The sequence below is a fragment of the Bos indicus x Bos taurus genome, chromosome 29, assembly GCF_003369695.1.
Source record: "Bos indicus x Bos taurus breed Angus x Brahman F1 hybrid chromosome 29, Bos_hybrid_MaternalHap_v2.0, whole genome shotgun sequence".
In the NCBI taxonomy this organism is placed as follows: domain Eukaryota; kingdom Metazoa; phylum Chordata; class Mammalia; order Artiodactyla; family Bovidae; genus Bos; species Bos indicus x Bos taurus.
Genome location: NC_040104.1, coordinates 7,706,489 through 7,712,965, shown reverse-complemented (window position 1 = coordinate 7,712,965; position 6,477 = coordinate 7,706,489).

The window sequence follows — 6,477 nt, the reverse complement described above, 5'->3', positions numbered from 1 at the left end:
GGAGCCTGGCAGGCTGCAGTCCATGGGGTCAGAAAGAGTTGGACACGACTGAAGTGACTTAGCAGCAGAAAAAAGTACAACACAAATTCAAATTGCATTACTTTTATTATCTTAGTAAAAAAAAAAGAAGTAAATACTAAGACATTGTAATATTTTCGTGGGGTATTTCCATGGAGTGCTGGAACAAATACAGAGGTGTAGAGATAACCTGTTTCTCTCTCTTCTTTTAAGTGATTTTTGCCACTGTTTTTGAAGTTTTAGCAAACTACAGGTGGCCCTCTGGGGGGCTCCGAAGAGCTCTGGTCCTTTATGTCTTAGCACAGAAAGAATTCAGCGAGAGGCGAAGTGATAGATAAGAAGTGATTTGTTAGAGCAGGATGATTTTGAGGCTTACAAGCAGGAGGGGGAGAGGGTGCTGCCCTGAGAACTTAGCGAGCTACAGTTTTATAATCAAAAGAAGAGTGGGGAGGGGGAGAAGACCTTCTTTGTCGTTCTTGAGTAGACGTCATGCTTGCAACATCAGCTCCTCCTCCAGGTTGAGCAGGAGAGTTTTTTGTTGTTTCTACATGCTCAGGTCAGGACTGTAGAGATTATTCCAGGTCTCTGTAACAGTGAGTACTTTTCTGTAAATCATCATTTTTTATGTGTACAGAGAGTATGCCCTAAGGATCATTAACTTGCTGAGTTCACAGGGAAGGACGCGGGTCTCCTGCTGCCATTGTTTTAGTGTTCTGGAGCATATTTCTTGCTTCTGTTACATCGTTTTGTTGCTAAGCAAGCCTGCTTGGTTTTGTGGGTAAGCAAACCTGCTTTCTTGTGTAACTTAGAGCAGCCTCCTGTGTTTTTTTAAATTACAACCCCCTAGTGGGATTAACTATTTCATCACCTACCTTGTTCCTTACTCTGTCCTTAGGAATATGACACTATGGCAAGTTTGAAAGACAGAGTGAAACAATCAGCCAGGACCTCCACCCCACTCTACTCGCCCTCATGATTAGTCATCTGTTGCTGCTTTACAAATCATTGCAAAACCTGGGGGCTTAAACAAATGATCAGATCAGTTGCTCAGTCGTGTCCGACTCTTTGCAACCCCATGAATTGCAGCACGCCAGGCCTCCCTGTCCATCACCAACTCCCGGAGTTCACTCAGACGTTTCTCATGATGTACTCTGCATATAAGTTAAATAAGCAGGGTGACAATATACAGCCTTGACATACTCCTTTTCCTATTTGGAACCAGTCTGTTGTTCCATGTCCAGTTCTAAGTATTGCTTCCTGACCTGCATACAAATTTCTCAAGAGGCAGATCAGGTGGTCTGGTATTCCCATCTCTTCCAGAATTTTCCACAGTTTATTGTGATCCACACAGTCAAAGGCTTTGGCATAGTCAATAAAGCAGAAATAGATGTTTTTCTGGAACTCTCTTGCTTTTTCCATGATCCAGTGGATGTTGGCAATTTGATCTCTAGTTCCTCTGCCTTTTCTAAAACTAGCTTGAACATCAGAAAGTTCACGGTTCACATATTGCTGAAGCCTGGCTTGGAGAATTTTGAGCATTACTTTACTAGCGTGTGAGATGAGTGCAATTATGCGGTAGCTTGAGCATTCTTTGGCATTGCCTATCTTTGGGATTGGAATGAAAACTGACCTTTTCCAGTCCTGTGGCCACTGCTGAGTTTTCCAGATTTGCTGGCATATTGAGTGCAGCACTTTCACAGCATCGTCTTTCAGGATTTGGAATAGCTCAACTGGAATTCTATCACCTCCACTAGCTTTGTTCATAGTGATGCTTTCTAAGGCCCACTTGACTTCACATTCCAGGATGTCTGGCTCTAGGTCAGTGATCACACCATCGTGATTATCTGGGTCGTGAAGATCTTTTTTGTACAGTTCTTCTGTGTATTCTTGCCACCTCTTCTTAATATCTTCTGCTTCTGTTAGGTCCATACCATTTCTGTCCTTTATCGAGCCCATCTTTGCATGAAATGTTCCTTTGGTATCTCTAATTTTCTTGAAGAGATCTCTAGTCTTTCCCATTCTGTTGTTTTCCTCTATGTCTTTGCATTGATCGCTGAAGAAGGCTTTCTTATCTCTTCTTGCTGGTTTCTGTGGGTCAGGAATTCAAGAAGGGTTCAGCTGGGTGGCTCTAACTCAGGAATTTCATGAGGTTGCAGTCATCTAAAAGCTTGACTGGCATTGGAGGATCCATTTCCAAGGTCATTCACCCACATAGCTGGCAAGTTGGAGCTGGCTGTTGGCTGGAGGCTTCCGTTGCTCTCTCCGAAGGCCTCTATTGGACTGCTGAAGCATTCCCATAACATGGCAACTGGCATCCTCCATAAGACGTGATCCAGAGCTCAAGACAGAGTTCAGAATGAAAGCCCTTCGTGACCTTACCCTCAGAAAGCACACACTTCTGCTACATTCTACTAATCACTCAAGTTAGCCCTGACTCATGCCAAATGAATCTACTTGTGGCCTCGGATATCAAGAGGTGAAGGTTTTTGGAAGGAGGTTTTGGAGGTTGGTGCCATACTCTCCCCCAACACTCTGACTGTGGTTATGGCAGGGTATTTCCTCCCCAGACTTCACCTACCACCTTAAAGCCTTTAGACAGTGATAATAATATTATTCAGACATTTTAATCTTTTTTCTATGTGTGTGCACTAAGTCGCTTCAGTCATGTCTGACTCTTTACAACCCCATGGACTGTAGCCCACCAGGCTCCTCTGTCCATGGGATTTTCCAGGCAAGAAGCCTGGAATGGGTTGCCGAGCCCTCCTCCAAGGGATCTTCCTGACCCAGGAATCAAATCCACATTTCTCAAGTCTCCTGCCTTGCCAGTCAGGTTCTTTACCACTAATGCCACCTGGGGAGCAATTCACATGTTGTAAAAATTCAAACTTGAGAGGAAAGTGCCTGGAAAAAATGTGAAATTTTCTTCCCCGTACTCTGTCGATTCCCACGCTCTCTTCACAGTTAGAGGTAAATTCTTTCAGAATGTTTTTTCTTCTTGTGATCTTGGGCAAGTCACTTGACTGCTCTGATTCTCAGTTTCCTCAACTGTAAATTGAGGGGAAATAAGGCCTACCCAACAGAGTTGTCGTAAGGATTAAATGACATCATATATACAAATAACCTTACCTGGCACCCATCAAGCGTTCAGGTAGTACCTCTCCTGGCTAAAAGTCAAGTAGTCAGTAACTTGACTGACTGACTGACCTGTGGCAGAGCTGTAATTTGAACCCAGGTCTGCATTTCCATTATTTTGGTCATCTGGTGTGAACACCCAACTCACTGGAAAAGTCCCTGATGCTGGGAAAGATTGAGGACAGAAGGAGAAGAGGGCATCAGAGACTGAGATGGCTGGATGGCATCACCGATGCAACGGCCGTGAACTTGGGCAAACTTCGGGAGATGGTGAGGGACAGGGAAGCCTGGTGTACTGCGGTCCATGGGTCGCAAAGATTCAGACACGACCAGGCAATGGAACAATAACGACAACTATGTTTCCATAAAACCATTCATTTCCCATTATTCCAAGTACCTATCTGTCCCAGTGCTATCAGTTACTAAGTGTGTAAACTTGAGCAAGGCATTTAACATCTTAAAGCTTAGCTTACTTCATCTGTAAAATGGGGACAATACCCTGTGTGCAGGGAAACTGCTTTAGTGAGCAAATAACTCAGCTCTGCTGATGTATGACAGGTGTGCACAGGTATGACCAGAGCAAGAGGCACTTGTCTACTAAGATTCTTCTAGTCTTTAGCCACAGAAACTGACTCTGCCTAAACTGAATCCCAGGAGAGGTTTTTCTGGACAGTTGTTGGGTGAATTCACAGACTGGAAGAAAAAGCGAAAGGATCTGAGCAGCCCCAGGGCTGCTCAGCAAGAGTGCCCCAGCCTTAGTAGACAACCAGGGCCCTGTGGGTGATGGTGCAGCTCTGAGCATCTTCCGCCTCTGATTCCTCACTTAACATTTTCAAATCCTTGGATAGCATCTGACTTGCTTTACTTGGTTCTAGTGCATTCTGAACACATGGATCAGAAAGCCTCAACCAGGATGGGGTATAGCCCGCTCAGAGCCATGGGAGAACCGTGGGTCTGACAGCCTGCTGGGTTACAAACTATTTCCTGCGGAAAATGAGAGACCTGAATCTTGATGGAGAAGTTGTCACTAGCCTGGTGGGGAGTGGCGGGAGGGGGTGGAGGGGTGGGGGGATGGGGGGTGGGGAGTGGCGGGAGTGGGGCAGGGGTTGGGGGGGTGGGGGCGGGAAGGTGGGGGGAGCAGGGATGGGAGGGGTGGGGGGCGGGGTGGAAGGGAGTGGGGAATAGTCCCATGAAGAAGAAAGGGCAAAAGCAGAGACAAAGAAGTAAAGAGAGTGTGATGCATATTAGAAGATGCAAGGTGGAATCCTGTGGCTAGATGAGCTCAGAGCAAAGGTAACAACGCCCCCCACACCCAGTCCTTGTGGTTAAAGAGGCTGATTCCATGGCCAGCCTGACCAATCAGAACATGCCATTTCCTCAGCACCAAGGTTTGGTGCAGGGAGGCCGTGTGACCCAAGGAGGGCCAATCAGATTCACTTGATGAGGGTTTGGAGGAAGATATCCTCTGGATCCTGACCCTGGAGGTCTTCAGCAAGAGATCCATGTCCCAGGTGGCAGGCTCTGGAGGCAACCTGTCTGGTTCCAGCTCCCTTACTAACTGTGAAACGCTGGGGGAGCTGCCTAGCCTCTCTCGTCTTGGTTTTCTCCTCTATGAAATGAGAGTAATAAGCATTGCCTGCCCGACAGGACGTTCAAACACGAAACAGACACAGAACAGGTAGAGCAGTTCTCCCAGCCCGCTCCAGTTGCCATGAAACCAACCAGAGCAAAAGCAAAGCCAAGAGCATACGATATTTTGAGTCACATTTCTGTCATTTCTCATTCATGCCGCTGCTGCTGCTGCTAAGTCGCTTCAGTCGTGTCCGACTCTGTGCGACCCCATAGATGGCAACCCATCAGGCTCCCCCATCCCTGGGATTCTCCAGGCAAGAACACTGGAGTGGGTTGCCATTTCCTCCTCCAGTGCGTGAAAGTGAAGTCGCTCAGTTGTGTCTGACTCTAGCGACCCCATGGACTGCAGCCTACCAGGCTCCTCCGTTCATGGGATTTTCCAGGCAAGAGTACTGCAGTGGGGTGCCATTGCCTTCTCCGTTCTCCTTCATAGGTCCTGACTAAAATACTGGAGCATCAACTGGGATTGGAAAAAAATGGGAAATGTGAGGGAAGATCGTATTTGCTAAAGAAATGACTTTTTCTCCAGATGGCGGCAGAAAGTCAGAGAAGAACATGAAGAGAAATATAATCTCCTAAGGGAATATCAAGGAAATGACCTCTGTTGACATTTCAAAAGCAGAAGTTGTACATGTAGAAGTATAAACACAGAAAAGCACAAAAGGAAAAAAAAAAATTTCCCCTGTCAGTCTCTCTCCCCAGAGGTAAGTATCATTCATAGTTCTTTATGGTTTTTTTCAGTCAAGGGTTTCAAGTAAGTGACGAGCACAAATGTGAATTTTAGGAAAGCCTCTCTGGCAGCAGTGGGGAGGGTCAGAGGTGTCAGGGTTGGAAGAAAAGGCAGCAAGAGAAGGGGGTGAACTGAAGGCTGGCCCTCCCCTCTCCCCCGCCGCTACCCTGGCTCATGCCTTCTCGCCCGGTAGACAGCTCTCCCTCAGGAAGCACGCCCGCCCCTGGCCAGGAGCCCCTCCAGCCGGGACCACGTGCTCTTAGAGTAGAACCATAGCCCCTGGCACATTTTATCATCTCATTGTCCTCCTTGTTCGGTGTCTGCAGTTTCAGCTAGACTGTGAACTCTGTGAGGGCAAGCCCCATGACTGCCTTCCCCGAACACCTGGCAAATCACTAATCGGCTTTTCTTTTTATTAAGTGTATTTATTTTTAATTGAAGGATAATTGCTTTACAGTATTGTGTTGATTTCTTCCAAACACCAACATGAATCAGCCACAGGTTTACCCATGTCCCCTCCCACTCGAACATGCCTCCCACTGCTCTCCCATCCCACCCCTCTAGGTACTGATCCACTTTTCTATCTCTATAAATTTGCCTTAGGCACCAATCATAAAGAACCGTGAATGTACTTACCTTTCGAGAGAGATGGATAAGGGAATCATGTAAAATCTGGTCATTGTGTCTGATTTCTTTCACTTAGTATAATGCTTTCAAGGGTTATCCCTATAGTAGCATGTATCCATGCATCGTTCCTTTTGATCCCCAAATAATATTCCACTGCATTGATAAATCACATTTTGTTTCGCCATTCATCAACTAATGGTCTTTTGAGTTGCTTCCACTTTGAGAATACTGTGAATAGTGTGGCTTCGAATATTCATGTGCAAATATTTGTTTGAATACCTGTTTTCAATTTTTTAGGTTAAATACCCAGGAGAGGAATTTGTGGGTAATCAGGTAAT